The sequence below is a fragment of the Haemaphysalis longicornis genome, unplaced genomic scaffold (assembly GCF_048455015.1).
Source record: "Haemaphysalis longicornis isolate Haplotype H1 unplaced genomic scaffold, Haemaphysalis longicornis Haplotype H1 scaffold_2, whole genome shotgun sequence".
Classification (NCBI taxonomy): domain Eukaryota; kingdom Metazoa; phylum Arthropoda; class Arachnida; order Ixodida; family Ixodidae; genus Haemaphysalis; species Haemaphysalis longicornis.
This window is the reverse complement of record NW_027526295.1, coordinates 136298674-136323968: the sequence shown is the minus strand read 5'-3', so window position 1 is coordinate 136323968 and position 25295 is coordinate 136298674. Positions and strand designations below refer to the sequence as shown.

The 25295-nt window shown below is 46.4% G+C and overlaps 1 long non-coding RNA gene across 1 annotated transcript in view; it reads left to right on the top strand.

Moving 5' to 3' along the window:
* Window positions 1–10577: 10577 nt before the first annotated feature.
* Window positions 10578–25295, top strand: part of LOC144167417 (uncharacterized) — a 28636-nt gene continuing 13918 nt past the window's right edge. The window contains exons 1-4 of the long non-coding RNA XR_013321989.1: window positions 10578–10627; window positions 12515–12684; window positions 16289–16356; window positions 21834–21914. This is a non-coding gene — a long non-coding RNA (uncharacterized LOC144167417). The remainder of the gene's footprint in view (window positions 10628–12514; window positions 12685–16288; window positions 16357–21833; window positions 21915–25295) is intronic.

Sequence of the window (25295 nt, the reverse complement as noted above, 5' to 3'; positions counted from 1 at the left end):
CCGCCTGGTAGAGACAAGGCCAGGGCCAGGCCCGAGCCCGACAAAACATTAAGATAAAAGCCCGCGCCCGGCCCGAGCCCGACAGCATTTAATAAAAGAAACCCTAGCACCCTGCACTGTTTTTTATGCTCAGCCTGAGTCCGCCAGACTCCAAACATGAGCCCTCAAAGTTTGGTCTGTTTAACCTAAAATAAGCATAGAGGGAGTATATTGAATTTACACTTGTTCAATACTTAGACCTATATCTGTACAACATAAATATCCTGACCTAAAAATGTATCTTTACAGAAAATTTTGGGAAAACAGGCGCTGCAGTTGCGACAGCCTTCGAACTTAAAGCACAATGAGGATCGCTTTAATGATGCTGAGAAAAGTGGATGTTTTATTTATGCATTTCTTGGACAGATATTCCACGTTTGGTTATTTCATTCAATTCGTTTCCCAAGGAACTCTCTTTCCTACTTGTTTATGACGCTAGCACGCTCTGCCGAGAGGTAGTTTAACTTGTGCTTCTCTCATTTAATTTTCCAGGGTTTGTTGTTGGTTTTCACCAGGTTTCTATCAAGTCAACTTAGGTTCCTTTCTTGCTCACAAAGGTTTCTACTCAAAAAGTGCCTTTATGGGAAAACCTATGCGCATAAAAAGCTGTAAAAAAGACCCAAGGGTACGCTATCTAATCTTTGGTGGTATGGTCTGCACAAAGTGCAATGTCCAGGTCACATTTGTTCTTTTTTTTAGTTTGAAAAACAGAGGAAAGAGACAATCATGTACTCTACTACCAGAGTGCTCTCGTTTTCCGACCCGTTCTCCCCACTGTGCTGATAAAGTCCATACGTTTTCTTTTGTAGGCTTGAAGGCTTTGTAAGTGCAATACGTCATTTTGTTATTTTTTTAGTGTCACCACGGTGACAGACTGACAGCACTTCGCTTTTTTTGTTTTCATTTCACCCAAGCGATCAAGGAGCCACATTTTTGTTGTAAATATTTTAAATTTGGGCCCATGAGTGCCGGGATTCAGGGTCTGCCCCTGATTCAGGGTCTGCCCCGGGATTCAAGTCCAAGCCCCGCCCGGGCCTGAAAAAATGCGTTCTACCCAGCCTGAGCACGGCCCGCGGGCCAGGCGGTGCCGGACTCGTCCTTTTGGACCATCCCGGGCCCGAGCTGTGCCCTAACTAGAGCACTACCCAGGCCGCAATTTCTAGGCCCGGCCCGAACCTGCCTGATAGAGACACGGCCCGGGCCTGGGCCCGGCCCGGGCCCGGCAAACTTCTAAAATGTGGGACCGAGCCAGACCTCAGCCCGGCTGAATTTGATAAAATAAGCCCGAGCCCGCCAGACTTGTTAAATGCCCTCCCTAGTCCGACAGGTTATAAACATGAACTATAACAAGCTTGCTGTTAGCTTAAAAAGCGTACGCACAAAGCGAATACGAGTAATTTTACTTAAATTTCTATTAATCTTGGACAGAACTTTGTACAACTTCAGTATCCTCACTTAGAAACTGTTCTTTTAGTAGACGTGAACTCCATTTGCCACTTCGTTTGCCAGTTTTCGAAATCAAGACACACCGAGGATACTTTAAAAACCAGCCCAACAGGTGTTCCTATATAAATGCACGCGGGGGCTGCCGGTTATTTACACAAATTTAGCCTCAAATGTACCCGCAGTTTCTTTTAGCGCTTAACAACGGGGAGATCAATGAGAAGCGCGAGGGTTTCATGAGCTTCCAACGGTTATGACTATATAAACCGCTTGTTTCCCGAAGTCTCTGTTTGGGTCCGTTACGCCGCTGCGCAGTGGGGCTCTGCTAGAGTCTGTTACGCCGCTACGCCACCTGATTGCGGCGGTGGCTACACAGCGTGACAGTGAACGAGCTACGACGACAAGCCAGGACCCTAAAGTGCTCTGATCTTAAAAGACCAGCGTCCATTCAGAATAGAAGTATCTGGAAATTCTTTCAGCCGAGGTTGCTGCTACAGTACCTTCCGCTGAATTTTAGGGGCGAAGCACCTCAGGGGACCGGCTGTCGGAGTCTCCGGTCATGTTATGTAGTCACGGTGCAAAAACACTGGAACACTCGTTTCGCAACGCTTCGAGCTGGATCGTTTCTTTCTTCAATGACACGATACTTTTAGATGCGACGCTGAGGGCATCTCTTGTCGGCGGCCCGGTCCTTCCTGCGTGCGTGTCGTCGTCGTCGTCGTCGGCGTCCGCACTCTCCTCCGCTTCCCCCTCTCCTCTCCGATAGCGAACACTCTCTCGCGAGGGGCATTGGATTGGATTGGCTTGGCTTGGCTTGGCTTGGATTGGATTGGATTTGGATTGGATTGGGTTAAAGTGGATTGTGTTGGATTGTGTTGCGTCATAGTCGCGGCAGACCATCGCCTCCTGTATTTTTACAATGCCAAACGCATCGCCCGCTTCTCAATGGGAGAGCCGGGTACGCCTGGTTCGCTGATTCGCCACAAGATGGGGCCGCGGGATGAACCGGGCCGCCGGGAGCGGGCTAGCGGGGCAACAAATCAACTCGAGAGCGGACGATTCGTGGCTGTCAAGGCCTCCCCCTCTGATGCCTGTTCACTTCGCTCCGGCTTCTTGGTTGCTTCAGTTCGCCTGGCGCCGTGACGAAGCTTTCTGCTTGGCGCTGAACAACTCTTTAGTTCAGGCGGCTGCCAGCGCGCAGGGTGCGCACATTTTTTTTTATTTCGTCACTTTGCTGTTGTTAAATTTTTGTGTTGTGTTTCTTTCTATTTTGTCGAAATTATGTTCGATCAATTATTTCAATCTACTCAATTAAAGCAAACATGGGTGTTATTGCCGCCAGTTGTGCATTTTTTTGTGGAAATGCAGGGTGTTACACGGTCCTGGCTGTGGGGGCACTCGGCAAGCAATGGTAGGCATAGAAATGTTTTTATTTCGTAATAAAGTAACAATACTAAGAACGACACTCACGCAGCCGTTGTTATTAAAAACATAAATGGCGATTAACAATTTTAGCGGGAAAAAGTATGTAGGACATTCCGGACAAGGACATGAGCTGTCCTTGCCCGTCTCGTCCTGCGTCCGAGAATTTTTGGGCTTGAAGTTGCTTATCATGCAGTACCAATTAGCTCAAACCCATTCTCTGATAAAGTACGACATTCGCGAAAGTATGGTTCCCATTAAACCTGCAGCCGTCCATGTCCCGCCTTATTAAAAAAAAGTACTTTTATTTAACCATGCAAACGCCAAACCCATCAATAACTACATGTTTGATTTATTTGTGCGCGTGGCGCGTCCAAGACGAACGGCAGTAATCTAACTTCAAAGCTATATCGACGCTATCAATGCTCGCCGACAGAAGTTACATTTACTAAGTTTTTTTTTTTTTTTTTTTGCATACGCTCGAGACGCATCTCGCTTCGAGGACATATAGCCGTGCCAGCGTATTGCGAGAGTTCCAATTTTCATTTCCTTCAAACTGCGCGACCTGGTTGAATGTTTTAGCGGCTGTAAAGATGCGCGATGCGCGGCAAACACGCTGCGAGAGGGGGTTATTTACATTGGAGGCAACCAAAAAAAAAATATATGGTACAAATACAAAAATTATATAACGCGGAATTGTTTGCTGGAGTATTGCGCGAACCATTTCCGTCAGCGGGTCATCTGAGATTATGCCTGACAACGCCGGTCATTAGTAAGAGCTTTAGTGAAAACGAATAGACTAATTTTAACCGTTATAAAATTAGCGCAATACGTTTTCTTTGTGCCAATACACGTTTCTGCGACAACAATTAATAGCCTGTGAAAGTTTCAGTTGGACTTCGCCCTATAGTTTCATTTGTACAAACCAGAAAACAAAACCCGCCCATCTGCCGTCTGCATTTTAGGCGATTTAGGCAGGCAGTTTTGCGGAACCAACAAACGTCAAGCGCTTTTCTTATCTATTACTTTCTTCTAAATTTTTGAATTCCACACCACTTCAATATTAGTCCGAATAAAAACTGCCGAGCACGATGTTTGTCGCTGTTTATTATTATTTTTTTTTGAATCCCTGTCTAGTTCGTCAGAGGTTCTTAGTAGGCTTACCTGATAACTTTTTTTTTGTTGGCCCTAATGAGTAAAAAATGACCAGGCCATCGTACAAGATTGTAAGTCTCTCTTAGCACACAGCGCCAGACATCCCAATTACGAAGACGGTGGAGAAGGGAAATTGGAAACGTAGAACTGAAAATTTTAAGACTAAGCGACTACGGCGCGGAGTAGGTTTAAACAAGGAAGCGCGAACGAAAAGCGATGTTCCGGTGTGTTGTTCTGCGACGCGTTTTTCCCACGTACATGAAACATTTCTGGCGCGAGGCGTTGGGAAACGAGTGTCCTGGTGTTTTAGTACCGCGACCACATGAGAATATGACGACAAAGGACGACGACAACATGAGCCGCCGACAGCCCGAGCCGCCGACAGCCCGAGCCGCCAAGGTGCTTAAATCAACTTTATCAGCAGTCATTATTAGCCTTGGCTGCTATCAAGGAGACAGGTCGGCCAGAAAACAAACAAGCGGAGGTGCCGCGTCACGTTGCAACGGCCTGAAGCGCATCCACCGCGTCTACGGCCACTGTTGGCGAACGACAGCAATCTGACAGTCATACAAGAAAATGTGATCACTGCAGCGACCCTTATGAGAAGCGGCAGAACAAAATAGCTTGGTTGCCGTTTTCCACCACGCGTCGCCCCAGGATGAACCGGTCACGTGATTAAAGCACTGGAAAGGCTGGCGATTGGGGGAGAGTGGCCGGAGTAGAGGGAGAGGGCTTGGTCGGCCGGTCCGGGCTGATGCGTTTGGCATTGTAAAAATACAGGAGGCGATGGGCAGACGCACTGGCGCCGGCGCGTGCCCAGGTGAGAGCGAACACTCTCAACATCTGCGGGTGGGCGGCCCAGCGCGCTCTCACTCCGCCGGTGGGCGGCGCTGCGCGCGGTGCTGCGCATGTGCAGTACTCTCTCTCTCTCCGCGGTATCCTCTCCTTCGGGCACGCTGCGCATATAACCGGTGTGCCGCTCTCCGGCAGCCTTTCGGTCGACGGTTGCTCTCCTCTTGCGCTTGAACCCCCCTCAGCGTCGCATCACACCAGGGTTCCCGCGAGGGGAGGTGGGCGTAAATTTTACAGCAACGCTGCATATACCTATATACCACCCAACGGTTTCATCTCTTTGGGCAAATACGCCAAGACGCCAAGGCCTACACTCTTAGGCAAAAAGGACTAAAAGTTCGTCCTTTCAGGGACTAACGGCCTCTGCCACAATCATTAGTCCCTTTAGGGACTAACTGCGAGGGGACGAACGGTTAGTCCCCCACCCGGATGGTCCGTTCCGATACTCCCCAAGGACGAACTGCGTCGAGTGCAGAAAAAAGAAAAAAACACCAGCAGGGATCGAACCCCTGACGCCCGGAATTAAACACAAGGAACCCGACGCGCTATCCGCTGGACCACGCCGCCGGATGGATCCTGCGGCAGATAATATTCAAGTGTACAGGGTGTAGTTCTGTGCATAACGCAACAGATCCATGCAACTGGTGCCCGAATTTCTATCTGTGCAAGCGAACGTGACCGAGTTTTGCGCCTTGCGCTTAGCGCTTTGCTAGGTTTAGGGACTATTGCTCAGTTCGATTCGAAGTAGAGCCTCACAACCATAGTTTTTTCGTAAATAACAATCAACTCGTCGTCGCCTAGTTGAGATAGGTAGCTGGGCGATCGGACGACTCATTTGTTTCCGCACAAATTAGCGCAAGCTAAGTGCTTTCTTAGTGTTCGATACATATGTTAAGTGCTCTATGTAACGTATGTGAAAGGTGTCGTCTGTGTGAGTGTCAGAATAAGGAAACATGCCATATTTTCCTGCATCGGCGAAAGCGAATTTGGTGTTGCTTAGCCTGAATTCTTCAAATTCGCGTCGCTAGACGATTGCGACTGCGAAATGCAAGCGGGTTTTACAGCAGTTGCAGCATTGTCATAGCTTTGGTGCCCAAGGCAATTATGTACCGAGTGTAAAAGATAACTTCGAGACGCTTACCTGTAGCGAGCATTTTTGTTTTGCAGTTGTCATCAGCAACATGCGTTTTTTCTAGTCTGTTAAACATATACATATTCATTACGCTCAGGAATCCACTTTTGCTACTGTCACTAATTTTTGAGTTACTGTTAAGGCGCTTGAAGGCTTTCATTGGCCGTTATTATCTCGCACGAATCGAATGCAACACAGCGTATCAACATAACCTCGCCGAGAAGCGTATGACAATCGCGCTTCGCCGGTCCTTGCCATTACCCGCCGCTCTACTAACCCTAGGCGATTTTCTTATAACTAACATCAATATTTTCTCCCGTGGCACCATCTAAAGCACCCAGTGACTGCAATACCTTGTGTTTTGGAAATATAAAACTGTTCGCAGACATATGCGCGAAAGGGCAACGACGACGCCATTAGGGGATTAACGACGCAGCAAAGAGACTAACTGCATGCGTTTCGTCTTGCCGTTACTCCTTATAGATCGGCGGGGACGAACAGTTAGTCCGAATTTATGCACACGGCACGTACTCTGCTGCAGATACTCCCTTTGAAGATGAATGGTCGCCCGCGAAGACTAACGGCTGTATTTTAGTCCCTATTTTAGTCCTTTTTGCCTAAGAGTGTAAGACGGCGAGCGCTCAGCATCGAGTGCGCATTATGGTTGAGAAGGCGCCTGTAAACAATGGGACAGCCCCACCATGTGTGCCTGTTAAGGATTAAGTTTGCAGATTATCTCTGAAGGCTAGGCAAGGTCTAGTTACACTATCCGAGTGCAAGCAACAAGCCCGCATTCTCCGGCGCTCAGTCAGCGCGCGCCGTGTAGCAAGAAAGGGAGTTTCAATCTTTCAATACAGTTATGCACTGTGCTCCACCCCTGCCCAGGTTTGACGTTAGTGGAGATGGTCCGGTTTTTTTACATGTATTCCTCCTGAGATTTTGCGTGGTGCACACAAGTCTGCCATAACACAAAAACACAGTAGATGCTACCACAGGGATGTTGTATAACATTCGCAACAGACGCATCTTAAATTCGTCGGTGCATATATTATTAGAAAAACCTTTCTCGGCTTACTTCCGTGGTTACTTCGTGCCCGCCCACATTGGCTGCGTGCCGTGCCGGAAATGACACCGTCACACCAGTTGTGTTGCACGAATTGCTCAGGTTAGACCCGCCATTGAAGAGAAAAATATGTATTGTGCTCAAGCACGACACACGCTCCGGAGGCATCGATAAGCATTTATATTATAGACGCGAAATAACTTACAGGATGAAGTGCTCCTATTACGAAGCTGAAGTTGGCTAGGATTCTGCTTATTTAGGAAGTGGGTGCGTGTTAAAAACTACCGGCGGCAAAGCAAACTGTATAGCGAATTTTAATTCGAAAACGGCTGCAACTGCATGCCTTTTTCACACCGGAGCTGTTTAGCAGCTCGCGATGTACGGCGACGGTGGTCATCACACCAGGCGAAGGCATGTTTTTCACCAATCGAACGTAGTCCGCTAGACCGACAGATGGCGCTAACGCCTCGAAGGCCGTCAGGGGAAGGTGCCCCGTTCGGCCAAAAGATGGCGCCACAGCCTCGATGGTAGTAAAGTTGAAGACCTCCGCACTCAGCGCACGTCCACCTCCCGCCCCATAGCTGGTATTCACTGAAAAGTTTAGCCGGCGATTTCTTCGCTGGGCAACACTGAAAACCGCCGTTACCGTGACCGCTGTGCCTGATCATGCGCTTTAAGCCTGCATATCATAGAGAGAAAAAAAACACCAGCGTGCATCGTCTTTTCAACCTGGTTGGTGGCATGAACAGATATGTTATTAATTCCACTCACAATATGTGGCGGCGCTCTACTCGCCCTTCAGCACTTCGCATCCGTCATCTCGGCCAAGGCGTCACCAGATATGAATATTAGCAGTGGCATCTTGATGTGACGGTATGATAGAATAAATAAAATATAGATTAGAAATGCGAGGTAAGAGTCTACAGAAGAGTCGTTCCAGTGTGGTTGATCCCGTCGTGCACAGTACAATTCAAGCACTGCCGGCTGACGTCATGTTGATTCCGGGAAGCGAGAAGCCCCGAAGGGAACGGCGAAGCATTGAAGTGAGCTAGCTCGCTGTGACGAGCAGCGAAGTCTGCAGCGGTTCCAACCACTTCGGAGTTTGCTGGAATGGTGTTAATAATAATAATAATAATAAAAATAATGCTTTATTGCGCAAAATACTGAAAAAATACAAGGAGGCAGGCCTGCCAAAGCCGCGTTGGGCTTGAGCGGCAGCGCCTGGCAGGCAACGAAAAACGCAAATATTAAATAAACACTGACACAAGTACAAAGCATAGTATAGCAGAACGCTTAAGTATACATACAATAAAAAAAAAGTGAGACCAAGATGACTTACGACACAGATTACACCCGACAGAAAAACATCACTCGAGATTTAAAATATCAGCTTGTTTCCTAAACGGGTCACAGCTTATCAGAAATTAGTCTACAACAGCTCGAACGTCATACAACTCACAAATCGCGTTTAGCAGACACCACCCGATATGGTTTGACAGAACTTGAAGTGCTGATTAAAAAAATGGAATTGTAAAAGGTCAATAGTAACTAGACCGACAGATAGTAATAGTTAGACCGACAGATGGGCACTGAGGAGCGTGAGCTGCAACTCGAGGGCCCACAGCAGCAGGTCGAAAGCCGGGCGGCATCCAAATACAGGGCGGTGGGCACGCGTAGACAACGGTGCACCGAGAGTGCACGATGACGAATACAAATAACGTTACGCGATACCCGCGGGCTCCGTAATCGATGGTTCCGCTGGCTCAGTGGTCCCGCTGGCTCAGTACAGAGCGGAACCACGGGAGAGCTGAGGGTGCATCGCGCCGAGGAGAGAAACACTTGTGATACGTCGCTTAGAGTGGAAGGAATAAACACGTTTCTCCACAAGGTAATTTTTTTTATTTCGTTTGGATGGCCTAATGAGTGTTCCGCCACGATGGTGGCCGCGCGTCCCCGTTGCTTAAGGCGACGCCATGGTGGCCGGCACGCGCGCCACGCAAGTGAACAGAACCTATATATGTTGCGAGAAAATACCATAGCTCCATGGGTGAGCACGTAGTGGGTGCCTGCCGCGTTAAATGGCGTGGGGAGTGTTCCTTCCACCCCCCGTTCCCGTGGTAGGTGTCTCTTGCGCCGGGGCACGGAGCGCACCACAACACCCCGTATATGCACCGATAAACTAACAGACCTCCATGGTCCGGCCTCGAATACGTATATACCGCGGCGAGGGGCATTGTGAGTGACCCCGCCCGTGCGTGATTTGAGGGCCAGCCTGCTGAAGTCAGGCTGGCTTCCTTTGACAGGCCCCCTTCGCTGCTTCAGAAGATTTCGGAGGCATAAAACTGGCTTTAATATTTTCGGAATGACGCCCGTCAACAATCAAAATTAACAATATCTGCTTTTACCTTTGACCAAATTTTGTGTCATGTTTACGTCGTGTGTCTAAAAACTTCTTTGTTAATATTCCTTCAGAGAGTTGAATGGCATTAAATTTTCGAACGTCAATACAGTTTTGTTTCACTGCAGGTTTACACAGATCTACGGAGGTGCCCAGGCTAATTTGGCTGAACTGGCTTCCAAGGGAAAATTTGAATTATCAAATCACCACTAATATCAACTTTTTTGGAGACCCTGTTCACTTCGTAGCGAGTATTTGCAGTGCTGTCAGAGTAAATGGAAAAGAACCAAGGCTTTGCTAGGTGACACCAACTGCTGACACTGCTGAGGGCGTATTATAAGTTTGTTGCTCATGATGCGGCTGCTGACGAGATGATTTCTAGACAACTGTGGCTGTCTACTTCGGCTCTCAAAGCCACCCAACTTATAACGTGAATACACCTCTACCGCCTGCCCCCTCCTCTGGTTGCCCTTTATCAAGACACTTCTGAGACTGGCTCTGTTTTTCCGTTCATTCCTGTGCCGACAACCTAGCAGTATCGGTATCGGGTACCGCAACTTCCACTTGTGTTCAACTATAAATGCCGCAGTTAAGCTGCATATCCGAACAAGAATTGTGGCCGAGTGGTGGAACCCTCTGGATCAAAACTGACGTAAGTTGGTGCCACGTTTGCTGAAGATAATTTAATCGGCACTAAAGCGAGATAAGCGAACAAAGTTGAAGTAAGCAGACTCCAACGAAAAATAAGGCGGCTTCTGCTCAAAAAGATTCTTCACTGCATAGCTCTGCCGTTGTATTGGTTAGTTTGTCGTCTTGAACAGCATTAGAATTTCATGCACCTAGAAGCTACAAAACTGATGCTGTAATTCACGGAATATTTAATGTTTTGGGGCCTTTCTAATATCACGCGACGGGTCGTTCTAGATGAAATAAAAATGCCGATAGAAGTACAGCTTTTTTGGAATAAGGAGGATCACCGCATTTATATACCTGTGAAGTATTCTTCCTCACATTTCTTATGTGCCTGAATATGAGGAACCTTGTAATTTTCTCTTTGTCCACATTGTTTTTCTAGGCACAACAGATAGATAATTCCACCAATAATACAGCGGATGCTTGGAAGGTAAGCGAAAACGAATCTCGGTATCACACAAGTCCCACCGGGTTGATCAATTTAATAACAAGCTAAATTGCATCTACGTGAGTAGCAATGATGGTGCTGCAGGCACGTCTTAGGTTAGAGAAATAGCCTTCGCAGAATCTGGTTACGGTCTTCAAGAATATCACTGAAAATTTGTGTAGCGTAAGCAAAACTACTTTTGCCAAATGTTTTTATGCCATGGCGCTTCTATTATTTACACTCTATTCTACTGCATCCCAAGAGGAGCAGATGTGCAGCCGAATGTATTCTTATTGCGAACATGGAAATCCCGTACAGTAGAGAAATACGGCGGATAACGTTGTGTGTTTCCTGCTGCCACTTAGTGTCCCTTTTGTTCGATATACTCTCCTGATCAAAATGGCAGCTCGCTCAGCAGGGCCCCAACAAGAAGCTCGCAAGTTCAATACTTTCTAATACTTAACTTTGAAAGCGAACAAGAAATCTTGGCAGTCCGTTCCAAATTGCAAACTGCCAATTTAGTAACTCGACCTACTACTTTGACCTGGAGCCGGAGTCAATCAAAATGCTTCAAAAAGTCAAACGACCTCTGCGCGCCATGCACGCGCATAATAAGTTGTTCCCACTGTTTCTGAAAGTAGCAATTCTGGATTCTGCGTTACATTCCGCCTTCGAGAGAAAAGACTGATATCATAAATCTTGACGAAGCTCCTGAAACAAAATAAAATGCATGCGATCATATATGATCGCATATGGTCTTAGGGAACGCAATGTAGCCTTCAGGAAGTCGTTCCCATAATGCAGACAAACCCATAGGTTTTGCAGCTAACAGTATTAAGAATGCGTGCACCAAGTCCACTGTGCACTTTGATTGCTGATGTGTAGTCTCCTAATATTTGTTTTCCATTTCGGGTAAAATAAAAGAAACTTCCTAACGGTGCAAAGACGAAATAGTGTTGTCATAAAAGCATTTTTAATACGAAATGCTCCCACAGAAAGATAGGTTGAGCAACATGGTTTGCATTAAATCGTGGTTTCCTAATTGGCACGATAACTACAATTTAGTGGTCTTGTAAGGGCTAGCAGGAGTTAAACTGCTTTGTTAACGCCCGTGCGTACTTACATAATGTATCACAGTACAAGCAGGGCACTTCGTGATGGAACTTTGTAAATGACAATTGGGGTGCCCGGTTTTACGTTTTCACGCGTCATCAGGAATACCTTAATCGTCAGCTTTTTCACAGTGGCACGGAAGCCAAGCCGAAGTTAAGAAAAACCATATTAGCAATAGACAATGTACATCACTAGTAAAATATATTTGAAGAGGCATTGAAAAGTAATCAGCTGGTGTGATGATTGACCGATACGTCGAACGAAGTAAAAAATAAAGGAGTGCTTTTAAATAACAAGCAAAAAACGATCGAAACAGTAAACGTAGCTATGATAGTATGGCAGCTATGACCAGTTATAGGCCAGAGAACATGTATAAGATATTTAATACTTTGCGCGTTTTATAACGGACAAGCATTTCCTGACGAAAGCGATGAGGGACATGAAAGATGAACAACTTTTGGGAGCGGCGTCACAACTGTAGGTGAAATATGAGATAAGAGGGATATTTTGTAATTGGGCAAAATTTATTAGTAGAATGCTTGAGGTTTGTAATTACAGCACTCGCCTATAGAACTTTTAACAAAATTATTGGCTTTTGGTACCTTGCGTAACAGATTTAAAAGCGCTATGCCACCTCCTGCCGTTCAATTATGGGTGTAAATTACGGCGGTGTTTTTAGATACCCGAATTGTCCTGAAAAAATCTTTCACAAGTGTAAAAATTTCAGGGAGCGATTTTGAAAATAACTACCTTACCCCATGCTCCTGCCTATTTCAGTTTATTAACGGTTATGGTGACAACATGTATATTATGTACCGGAACTTTTACAACAACCATTCCCAAGGCGATAACATAAGGTGCACTATGGCATCTAAAATCTCTGTGAATGAAAGTCATCATACTGCTTGGTACTGCACCAAGTGGTACAATATCACGTCACAAAGAGGGTAAGCTGCTTTGATTTACAGCAAATGAGATGTACTACATTGAAATGCTTTAAAATCGCTTTTGGGATTATACTGCTCCCATTTTTTACAAGCCCGTATCTTCTAAGAGCGTACTGAAATGCGTGTTCTGCTTCCACCTCTGTGCTCAAGCAAAGATGAAAGGAAAGTTTTTAAAGGTAGAAAGCTTTTGATTTTAACACGTGAAATGTGTGGAGAGAAAATTTATATGTCAGTTTAGCCCTTATTTTAGGTGTCACAGCTTTATTGAGAAAAAGAGTGTATACCCTTCAACAAATAAAGTGCTTTGAATTTGAGCTTTTAAAACTTATGTATATTTCTTGCCAAGAGAATGCTGCCATGGTGAAATAGCCGCCAGAAAACAAAGTAACCCTCGATTTGAAAAAAAAATTATTTATCACATCGTTTAGACATATATTACAACCTCTTTTTATAGGAAGCCGCTTCTTCGTGTATTTCAATTTAAAAAGACCACCCGTTTTGGGTCCTTTCACAACACGACAATTTTTACGGGTCTACGCTTTTGCTGTTTTAGCAGTTCTGATGCATATGCTTGCTTAAGCCGATGGCACGATTATTTATCAAAACCTTCCGGAACTAAATATCTATTAATGCTTGTTTATCTATGTCCAGCTTGTGGTCGCTCACCATAATGGCACTGCATTATGCAGCATTTCTTTTTATTTATTTTATTTATTTATTTATTTTACCCTCAGGGCCAGAAACATTACAGAGGGGGGTGGTTACAAGTGAACAAAATATAAAATGCTAATACAGTGTAATTGTTGACAAGAAAGACACATGACGTTGCTCCTAACTATACAATCTTTGGTGCGAATGCGCGAAACGAAATAGTTATAGGCAATTATAACAATTTCTTCATGAAGGTGGCTCCATTCTCAAGGCGTAACCGCCAAAAAAGACGAATAAAACGTCTTCGTGTTGCTTGGCGGAAAATCACCTACTTTGTGACGATGATCGATGCGAGAAGAAAGGTACATAGTCCGCGGGATTAGTGCATCGCGAAGAGCAACGTGGTGATAAAGCTTATGGAACAACGTTAAGCGAGAATCTTTCGGCGAGATGATAAGGATGGAAGCCCAATGTTTGACTTCATGGAAGTTATACTCGCACCTCGGTTATAATTAGATAGTATAAAACGAACACAGTTATTCTGTTCCAGTTCAAGTGCGTTAATTAGATTACCGTGGTGAGGGTCTCAAACACCCGCAGATTATTCGAGTTTTGGTTGAATTAGCGTTTTGAACAGCAGTAATTTATACTCTCGCGGTGTGTTCTAGTACGTTTGTCGTAAGTAACCTAACATGGTGTTAGCGCAGTTCATTATATTTTGAATATGAAGGGACCAGGTCAGGTTACTTGTTATGTGAACACCTAAATACTTATACGACTCTACAACTTCTAACGGAGTGTCGCTTAGATAGTACCAAAATGTAGTGGTATTATTGCGGGATACTCGCATAATTATGCATTTGTTAATATTTAGTTTCATACGTCACGAATTACACCAGTTAGCGGCAACATTAAGGTCAGATTGGAAAGTTGCATAGCCATAACCAGAGAGTACTTCACAAAATAATACGCAGTCATTAGCACAAAGGTATAGGTTAGATTTTACAAGAGAAGGTAGGTCATCAATGTCGATTCGAAATAAAAAGGGACCCAGAACCGGTCCCTGGGGTACACCTGAGTGAACCTGGCCGAGTAGAGAGTTATGACCGTTGGCTGAAACGAACTGTAATCCGTTAGTTAGGAAGCATTCAATCCACTTCCACAAACTGGAGTCAATAATTAGTTGCTGAAACCTATGAAATAGTAATTTATTAAACACTTTGTCGAAGGCTTCCGAAAAATTAAAAAAAATACAATCATCACCCGCAGAACGATTAACAGTGCAGCGCAGTTTGTGCGTGAACGATATGAGCTGGGTCTCGCAGGAATATGATTTTCGAAAACCATGTTGACCTGGTGGGAAGAAACGGTTTGTTTTAAATAAATTTACTAGGTTCGTAAAAATGACGTGTTCTAGCAATTGACAGCATACACATGTAAGGAAAATAGGTCTGTAATTGATGGAGTTAGTATTGTCACGTGATTTATCGACTGGGACTATCTTAAAAATCTTCCACATAAACGGTAGTGAGGACGAGTCCATTGATTGTTGAAAAATTCTTGTTAATATTATTGAACGTAACGCACAGGTATTTTTAGGAATTCAGCATTGGTACCATCAGGACCAGGTGATCGTTAATTAGGCAGAGTTTCAATGAGTTCAGCAAAAGCGGGTTCATCAACGGCCATTTTTATATAATCCGTTTGTAAACGCATAAGTGCCGGGCCATCTATCATTTAAAGCCGATCGATCGTTTTTTGTATGCCTGGGCTACCATATTTCCTGCTTAGCGTATGCTCTAAGATAGTAGGTATGGGTGAGACAAATGATAAAATAAGGGAACCCCGAAAAGTTCTGATTGCTGTTATCTTTTTTAGAATATTTCCGTTTACGCATCACCATCCTGCTTCAATTTATTTGTGCATAAGGATAAGGAAAGTAAATTTATTACAATGCGGGTTTTATTATTTGCACTTTCGTATGCATGCTTGTATGCTTAGGCGTAACGTAGGAATACGAAAACCCGCCGCGGTGGCTCAGTGGCTAGGGTGTTGCGCTGCTGAGCACGAGGTCGCGGGTTCGATTCCCGGCCGCGGCGGCCGCTTTTCTGATGGAGGCGAAAAGCAAAAACGCCCGTGTGTACGAGATTTCGGCGCACGTTAAAGATCCCCAGGTGGTCAAAATTAATCCGGAGCCCTCCACTACGGCGCGCCTCATCGCCTGCGTTGCGTCGGCGCGTTAAACCCTACAAACAATCAATCAAATAGGAATACGAAAGTGGCGTAATATTTTATTTTTGGCTGCTACGCTTACATCTCCTCATGAAGCGGTCCTTCTGGCACCGTCTTTCATTATACGCTCCCACGATGAAGTATTGTCATGAAGACAATGACTGACAGGAGTGCCGAACTTGCTTGTTGAAATTTCTTTGTTGAGATTTATTGAAATTGTATCGAAAATTTTACTGTTTACTACATAAGGTCGACTTCAGGGGATTTAGCTCGCATACTTGAAGCAGCCCAACATTTGTAAACAACGGCTGTCATTCGAAAATGTATAATTTTATTGAGTTTCGTGCAGTAAACGCCTGTTTTACAGAACACAATTATTGTCAAAATTACTTTATGAACAAAATGTCGTTGGGTTGTATGCGGCCAAAGCTTTCGAAGGCCAGGCAAAATAGTCTTCGGTGCTTCACAAATTCATCAGCAATTATGAACACGGTAGGTAATTTTCCCAAAAGAAAAGCTTTTTAAACTTGTGCTGTAACTTTTATTCATAAAATTGATTAAAGCATATTCTGTTCTTCTTTTGGGCAACCGAAGAAGCATAAATGGTTGCAGTACCGATTGGGGCTCCTTAAGTAAAGTAGCCTAGTTTTTAGTTTATAGTGAGAACTTTTTAAAATATGTTTTGGCTCATATTTTCATACTTTCTTTTTCGGATACACAGATACAACATTTCTTCAGAATATGAGACACACGGTGAAAACCTGACAGCAACTCAACATTTTGGCAAAGGTCAGGACATTATTTTGTCCAATAGAACGTCTGTTTGTGTGATTTAATATGTACGCGGTTTTGTGTACGTGGTTAACACGAAGTAATTTAAGATATCGTTACTGGAAGGACAGAAAGGACATTGGCACCAAGCTCCAGGGGATCCAAGCCGATGACGATGAAGCAGTGTATGGCATGGCCTCAGGTCGAGCTATTGTGGCCCCTTGTACATAGTTAATCCATGTGAATACAACGCTCCTCCATCGTCCAATCTGCGTCTCACCTTTATCTTGTCGCCACGCAACATTTGGTCTTCATCCGCGTACTGGTTCCCCAGCTTCACACCGTCTCGGCTCCCTAAAAAATCGCCTCGAAGCTCTCGTATCACGTCTGCCGCCCCAGCCCCGTTTAGCCATACGCGCGCCCATTCCGCCCCCCCCTCCCCCTCCCCTTCCCTTCTCTTATCCCGAGGCATTTACCCGCCGAGACCCGACGATTCATGATCAGCCGTTAACTGCCAAGGCGACGAAACCGTTCCCCTGCACAGTTTTTTGGCGCGTCTCCAGAGGCTGCGGATGTTCCTTCATTGCGTCCGCGGGCACAGTGGTTCCGGAGCCAATGTACCCCAAGCTCACCATCATCCGTCGCGGTAAGGACCTCACTGTATATCCCAATCTCATCTCATGGTCGTTGCACCCGTGCACTTCCTGTGACCTCGACCGGGGCGTTCGCCTTTTACGAGGTGAAAATGTTACCCGAAGCAGAAAAAGGACACTGGCACATACCTCCAGGGGGTCGATGCCGACGATGATGAAGCAGTGAGGGGCACGTGCTTAGCTCGAGCTGTCATGGCCACTTGTAGATAGTTCATTCATGTAAATACATCGCTGCTCCATCGTTCAATATTTGCCCCATGTTAACCTAGTCGCCATGTAACAATATACCGCTGAATATTTCTGCTTGCGAACCCGGCACGGTTTTCTACGATTCCAGTAAATAAAGTAAGCCCTGAGGAGGGGTTATGTGTTCATTAACTTCGGCCGCACAATGTGATATGATGTCGCCCAATAAGATTTTGTTGTCGTTCATTAGGAACGATCGTGTGAAAATATTACTGCCGTCATTTTGTTACGGTAAGAATTACACAACAAAACAACTGTTCACTTTTTCTCGAAACAGTTTTTATGCGAAAATACCATAACATCCGACGTTTTCAACGAATTATGAAGGGGCAACAAGCGCCGCTTTATGTAGCAATACCACCAGCAGGCCTGAAGCATCGGTCATATTAAACAGTTCTGCAGTTTTCTTCGAGAAAATGTCGTGTCTTGAAACCTAATAATAGACACAAGAATGGGCGATCAAGCTCTATTATATCAGGGTGATTGATTGATTGATTGTAGGGTTTAACGCGCCGACGCAACGCAGGCGATGAGGCGCGCCGTAGTGGAGGGCTCCGGATTCATTTTGACCACCAGGGGATCTTTAACGTGCGCCGAAATCTCGTACACACGGGCGTTTTTGCTTTTCGCCTCCATCAGAAAAGCGGGAATATCAGGGTGATTTCATCTTGCACGGTAGTCGTTCGCTGGATAGGTCCAACTGAGCAGTAATCTCATTGGGACTGAAACTTCACTGGCGTAATTCATCGACGATAATTTCGGCTCAAGCGAGAGTCTGGATACTCCTGAATTGTGAAGATTGTGCAGTTAAAAGGTATCTTTTAAAGCAAATGCGTGCCCTTAAAACATAGGTGGTGCCTGTATTTCTGCCAACATCTGCCGAAGAACGCTACTCTTGCTAGAATTGTAACAGCTATCCTCACAGCGAACCAACTTTACTATTTATTCGAAGTGCACTCACTCTCTGCCATGTGAAATATTTTTGTTTTCGGGTTAAAAGATATTGCCGCGAACCATGCATTGGGTTTGTTTATTTGTGTTTTGCTTTTACCGCCCGGCTGCACCGGTCTGTGTTGTCCCCGTGCCAAGGGAAGCGCGTGTTTCATTCTTTCTTTCTGTGCCGCATGTGTTATCTGTTCTGATAGGGAGAGCATTCCGATCTAACGTGAGCATCCAGGAATAATCTTCTTGCATCTACAATATTCTCGATTCGAATCGACGGTTCCAGAACCACGCGCGCCGAAAGATAAAATGCCTGCAGAGCAGACGCCGGGGCATTCGATTCTGCGACGCTCGCTGACGCAAGTCACTTTGTTGACCGCTGCTTCGCCGCCTCTGTATTCTTTTGAGTTGTTAGGGGAGCACAAGTTCGCTCCAATAAACTTGTTTCTCCTGCAAGACAACTGCGTCGTCCTTGGCTTCGTGACATCTGGTGGAGGTGCTGGGTACGCACCCTTCATGCCCACTACAACCTCGGGAAGCCGCCAAGCCAGTCCAACAAGAGCCAGCCCCCGCCTACAAGATTTACCACCCGAGTTCGGTTTGATGCCAGAAGGGCCCAAGAAAAGTAACGCTGCAACCAACACCATGGTGCAAGAAACAACGTCGCCAATCGTCCTGCAGCAGCCCCGGGAACCGCCATCGTTCCGGGGAGCCCCCGCTGAAGACCCCGAAAAATGGTTGGAGAAGCTGGAGCGCGTCCGCATCTTCAACAGGTGGGACGACGAAGAAACTTTCCGGCATGTCTTCTTTTACTTAGAAGATGCTGCTCGAACTTGGTTCGAAAACAATGAGAGTTCTTTGACCGACTGGACTCACTTCAAAAGGGAGTTCCTGAAGACATTCACTACCGTTGTGAGAAAAGAGCGAGCTGCGCTTTTGCCTGAAACTCGGACACAACACCCGAACGAAGGAGTCGTAATCTTCGTCGAGGAAATGAAGCGATGTTTCCGCCGTGCGGACCCAGGAATGACGGAGCATTCAGCCTCAAAAACTCCGTCCTCGTGAAGAAGAATTTCAACCCCGGAACAAGAACGAATTATCTACTTGTCATCCCCGCAGACCTTCGTGACGAAATTTTGGAAGCGTCCCACGTCGACCCGTCTTCCGGACATCTCGGCACAGCTCGCACTATTGCAAAAATTAAGGCGAAGTACTTCTGGCCCCGCCTTACATCCGACGTCACCCACTACGTTCGGAGTTGCCGGGACTGCCAGCGACGGAAAACGCCGCCGACAAGACCCGCCGGACTTCTACAACCGATCGCCGTCCCGTCGAGGCCCTTTCAACAGATTGGAATGGACCTTCTAGGCCCGTTCCCGACGTCACGATCGGAGAACAAGTGGATTGTCGTAGCGACAGACTACATGACGCGCTACGCAGAGACCGCCGCTCTTCCGCGGGGGACTGCACAAGAAGTCGCCAAGTTCTTTATAAACCAAGTTGTGCTGCGACATGGAGCCCCTGAAGTCCTAATCACGGACCGCGGAACGGCCTTTACCGCGGAGCTGATGCAAGGAATCTTACGCTACAGCAACACGGATCACCGAAGAACGACGGCGTACCACCCCCAAACGAACGGACTAACAGAACGTCCGAACAAGATAATTGCGGATATGCTGTCCATGTACGTCGACGTTGAACATAAGACTTGGGACGAAGCCCTCCCGTATGTCACGTTTGCGTACAACACGGCTATCCAGGAGACGACGCAGCTGACGCCGTTCGAGCTTGTCTACGGTAGAAGGCCGACTACGATGCTTGACGCCATGCTTGCGCACGTAGAAGACGACGACCTCCACACCGACGTCCACGGATATCTTCAACGTGCGGAGGAGGCCCGCCAGCTCGCTCGAGTTCGTATAACGGACCAGCAGCTGGTGGATGCGGGCCGCTACAACCTCCGACGCCGAGACGCCGAGTACCAACCAGGGGATCGTGTGTGGGTTTGGACTGCCATCCGACGACGCGGACTCAGTGAGAAGCTCCTGCGACGGTATTTCGGACCCTACCAGATTCTGCGACGTGTTGGCCAACTTACCTACGAAGTGATCCCCGGTGGTGACTCCGGCACATCACGACGACGTACGCGGCCCGAAGTCGTCCACGTGGTTCGCTTAAAACCTTTCTACGAACGATGACGAACTTTTATTTTCATTTTCGGACTGTCTCTTATGTTAGCATCGGGTCGATGCACTCTTAGAGGGGAGGGGGGGGTAATGCCGCGAACCATGCATTGGGTTTGTTTATTTGTGTTTTGCTTTTACCGCCCGGCCGCGCCGGTCTGTGTTGTCTCCGTGCCAAGGGAAGCGCGTGTTCCATTCTTTCTTTCTGTGCCGCATGTGTTATCTGTTCTGATAGGGAGAGCATTCCGATCTAACGTGAACATCCAGGAATAATCTTCTTGCATCTACAATGTTCTCGATTCGAATCGACGGTTCCAGAACCACGCGCGCCGAAAGATAAAAAGCCTGCAGAGCAGACGCCGGGGCGTTCGATTCTGCGACGCTCGCTGACGCAAGTCACTTTGTTGACCGCTGCTTCGCCACCTCTGTATTCTTTTGAGTTGTTAGGGGAGCACAAGTTCGCTCCAATAAACTTGTTTCTCCTGCAAGACAACTGCGTCGTCCTTGGCTTCGTGACAATATACTACGGTTTTGTTGTTGTGTGAAGTATTCTCTAAAGCAACAGTTTGGTGTTGTTAATTTACGGGTAAAAATACAAAACCCTGTAATATTTATCATTTTTGAAGGAAACCCAGAGTTTTTGGGTCAAGGTAATTAAAATTTAAAAATCTCTGAAGGTGTTACCCCTGTTTAAAATAATCAGCACAAAAGCAGATGACTCCCTGGGAGAACTTTGGAGTATCATTTTCTTAGGTTAAGTGAAATGCAATCAAGTAGCAACAGCCATATGGTTCCGGCATTAACTGCACAATCATTCATCGCGTGTCAGTGGAATGTTGTTTTTCCTTTAATCAGTCTGCTTTGGGTTGTATTTTCCTGACACACCTTGACACCAAAAATGTAGTGTGTATCTGTGGTCAACAAAAGCGAAGAGGGGACACGTTTCCCAATATGAGAATTTTCGACAAGAAACTGCTGGCACAATATTTTGCCACATATTCTGTATATTAACTACGAACCGATAGCATTAAGGCTACGTCTAAATTGTTGAAGCACTGGAGCACTGGCCAGCACCTGATACACAAAAGATATTTCCGTTTAGTTTACTCAAAACTATGGCGTTGCCCGTTTGTATGAAATGTCTTCCGGCGTTAATTGGTACGGATTACAGCTTTTGTTTAGACTGCGACAGAGTTGACAATGAGAATGAACGAATGCTATTGCTCCGTTTGTACGGCGGCTCGCTAGTGAGCACGTTGTCTCTACAAATGTTTGAGACTGCGTCTTCGATATTATGATGGAAACAAAGCATAGAAAAACACACCAGAACTTATTGTTTAGGCATTGGCCGGCCAATACCACCTGGGTATTTCGTACGGTGAAATCAGCCACCAAAGGGTCGAAATACTACAGGAGTACTAATCCACTATGGAAAATATTCAGAACTAAATGTTTCGCTTACGAATCGCAGGGCGCAACTACACCGCTACGTACCCATTTTTGTTCACGGATGGGAACTGCTCGGTGGTACGAACGCCACATTGGGATCACGGTAAGGACTTTTTGCATTCTTTGAATGCATTTTAATTCCTGGACGAAGCGGTGCTTATGAAGTAATTTGGCGGCAAGACACGTCGAATAGTAATTTGAAACTTGCAGAAGAACAAGCCTTTGGGGGTAGTTTTTATTCTGTTACGGAGGGAAGTTCATCTAATTTCCAACTTTGGCTTGTAGTATGGGTAAACCTGGAACGAAATGACGGACATAAAAAAAAGCAACAAACTCATCATTAAATCTTGAATTCACAGCGCAAACAAGAGACGAGGACGATAGGGAGGGCACGACTCAGGCGCAGCGCCTGTGTGTCGTGCCCTCCCTATCGTCCTCGTTTCTTGTTTGCGCAGTGAATTCAAGATTATGGAACACCAACTCGTCCAAGCATCAACTTTATTCATCATTGAAGCTCGCGTTTTTAATGCAGAAAATACCCTTTCCTCGTTTACAAAATTTTCGATTGAAAATACGAAAAAAACTGCTCCAAACAGGGGGCAGTAGATCGCTCATCCTCGGAATTTCTGTAGGTAGTTGAATGTGACATCGACAGTGGTAGGATAAAACACGCTAAATGTGTACACATCCCCATCCCGATTGTCTAATGCCCAGAAGCAGTAAGCCTAAACATTTATAGTGAGTCATTTGTCACTACTTCTAAAATAAGGAAAAATTCCAAATTACCCCTCCTCACCCTAATTGCCACAGGCAATGCTTTTTTAATGATGTCCCCATGCAGTGTATGCCCAGAGGAGCCGTTGTGTAATTATCTTCTCAAATTTGTTTTCGTCGCCTTCTACCCCGGTCGTTCCTTGTGTGAATCACCGCATTAGAAGCTCGTTTAAACAATTGCATTTATTTAAATGGTTGGTCGCGTTCGTGTTTCATACACCCCTTAGACTTCAGTGCGGAGGAACCTATGGCGCAAATAAAGACCAGGCACAAGGGTACTCTTGCAACTTACCCTTGTGAATGACACACACTCCTTGGCGGGCATAAATCATATTTAAACATGAATGACACAGATCATAAAAATTGTAGTTAAATTACAAATATGTAAACACACCTCTCTTAATGCACCATCCAAACCACGTATTTGGAAATGTTCAGTGGCTGGACGTTTTTTTATCTGGTTGTGAAGCAACTGTTGTTGATTGCTAACGAATACGTTCATAGTGTAGGCGTGACCATATTCGTGCAATTGCCTGTTCAGTTGGAATTTCGGCTAGAGTCTCATGCGTCCGTTCTCGTTTCGTGCCTTAAGTCTTTAAACCACACCGGCCCCACTGATAAATCTCGTGTGTGTGTTTCACTAGGGAACCTTTAACAAAACTTTACATATGCCTTACAATGAGGTGACCGAGTACCATGGTATTTTGAAGCAGCAAGCGTTTAGCACCCGATTCCAACTCGGTTGATAAGAACAGAATTCGTCAGTTTGTTTCAAGGCGTTTTCGATATCATTAAAAAACCAGCATGTATTTGTGCCCAATGCCGTTGGTATCGCGTGGTTCGTTACAGTTTTTAATTGCGTCACTTTCTCCTGACAGATTGCGAGGCTACCATGTCAAGCCGATGATACTGTTTGTTACTTTCGATTCGATTATTGCGCTTCTAAGCGCAGCGACCCTGGGAAAACGTTACTCCCCTTGCATTTTTCCCCTCCACATCTCACCAGCACGACTGGGGGCGCGCATGCGCGATAACCATCCTCCACGGCGACAACGGTCATGGCTGCACCGCTGCTGTAAGGCAAGGAGACAGCGCATTTCCCACGTTGTGGGAGATCTCTCGCGTGTGCTTTCTGAGGCACTACGATGCAGAAAAACAGACGCCAACAACACCAGGACGAATCAAAACCGGAAGTCGTTTTGCATCGTGGTAGTGAAACGTGAGAACCTTGTTCGTATGCCGTGTAGCTGAGGTGAAAAATAGAACTTGCGTCGGGAGTGCTGTGCTTGACGACAACTCTATATTGTATTGTGCATGAGTGTTTCTCGACACACGTCGCGTTCGCATACTTAGCCGGAATAAAGTGTTAAAATGAGATTTGAGCTGATGTATTTGCTGCCCACGTTGCGTACACTCGTCTTACCTGGCCGCGTTGGCGGGGCGCCGGTTGGACGCAACGAAGGCGGCGGCGGAAGCCGGGCGGGGAAGGGGGGAGGGGGGGGGGGAAGGCGGCGACGGAGGCAGATTCAAAGGTCTCAAACGAGCGAGAACATCCCTTCTCCCCCCAACCGCTGCACTTTTTCGAGTGGTTTTTATGACAATTATAACCCCTCCAAAGCCAATACGGCGGCGGCGTTGCTAAGGCAATTTCTACGCACTTATGTTTCCCCGGATTCAACAGGGCAGGATATGGCGCTAGTACCGAAATTAGCCCGGGCTCCCGGATGAAAGTTAACCTGCCGCCGCCTCCCAGGGATCTACAGAACTATGTATATAGCGTTTTAGAAACAAGACTCACTAAATTGTTATCAAGCTTTTTTAATACTTCAAACCCGAACAAACCAGGAACTGCGCAACCTAATTTTATTTACATTTCGGGTAATATCAAAGTGCAAATGAAGTACACAGAAATCTGTGATGAGTGGCGCGGAAGAGGCACGGTGGGATAGTGAAAGAAGATTTCACATCGCACGAGACACCAAGCGGCTGCTGGAAAAAGACACACCACCTAGAAGAAGAAGACAAGGGTGGTGTGCAAGAAGGAGCTGCGAACCAACCAACCAACCAATCCGGGAAGCGCACGCTGACCGAGACACGGCACGGTTGGATTGGGCCTTCCCACGTCAGACGTACGGTCGCCATCCAACCCGGGAAGCGCACGCTGACCGAGACACGGCACGGTTGGATTGGGCCTTCCCACGTCAGACGTACGGTCGCCATCGGTCACCAGGGCGAGCTGCCATCTGGGTGTGGCTACCCGCTCGGGCACGAGTGATCACAAGGCACTGCCGCGTCGTCCCGTTCCGACTCTATCATGGGTTCCTGCTACTGTGGGACCAACGTTCGTAACGCGTCAGCGGCCCCACACTCGTGCTCGGACCGCCGGTTTGCTGAGGCCTGGCCACGACTTCCGGGTATGGTCTGCTTCGTCTCAGAGGTGTTCAGGAGCGTCTCGCACCCGCTCGCTACCAGCGAGCGGGTGCGAGACCTGTCCGTGAAACGGCCGACCAAGCTCTGCAACCCTCACCTTCGACGACCACTGTGCTCCAGAAACACATACATGCGAGGCGTGCTTAACGCAACTGTTTTCAGGGCCTACGCCAGCCAGTGCCGCGGAAATCAAACAGAACCCTCCTTCAAAACATTTTTTTATTTACCGTTATTTGGTTTGAGAGGTCGTCCAACGTCTCTAATATGTTGTAACTAAACT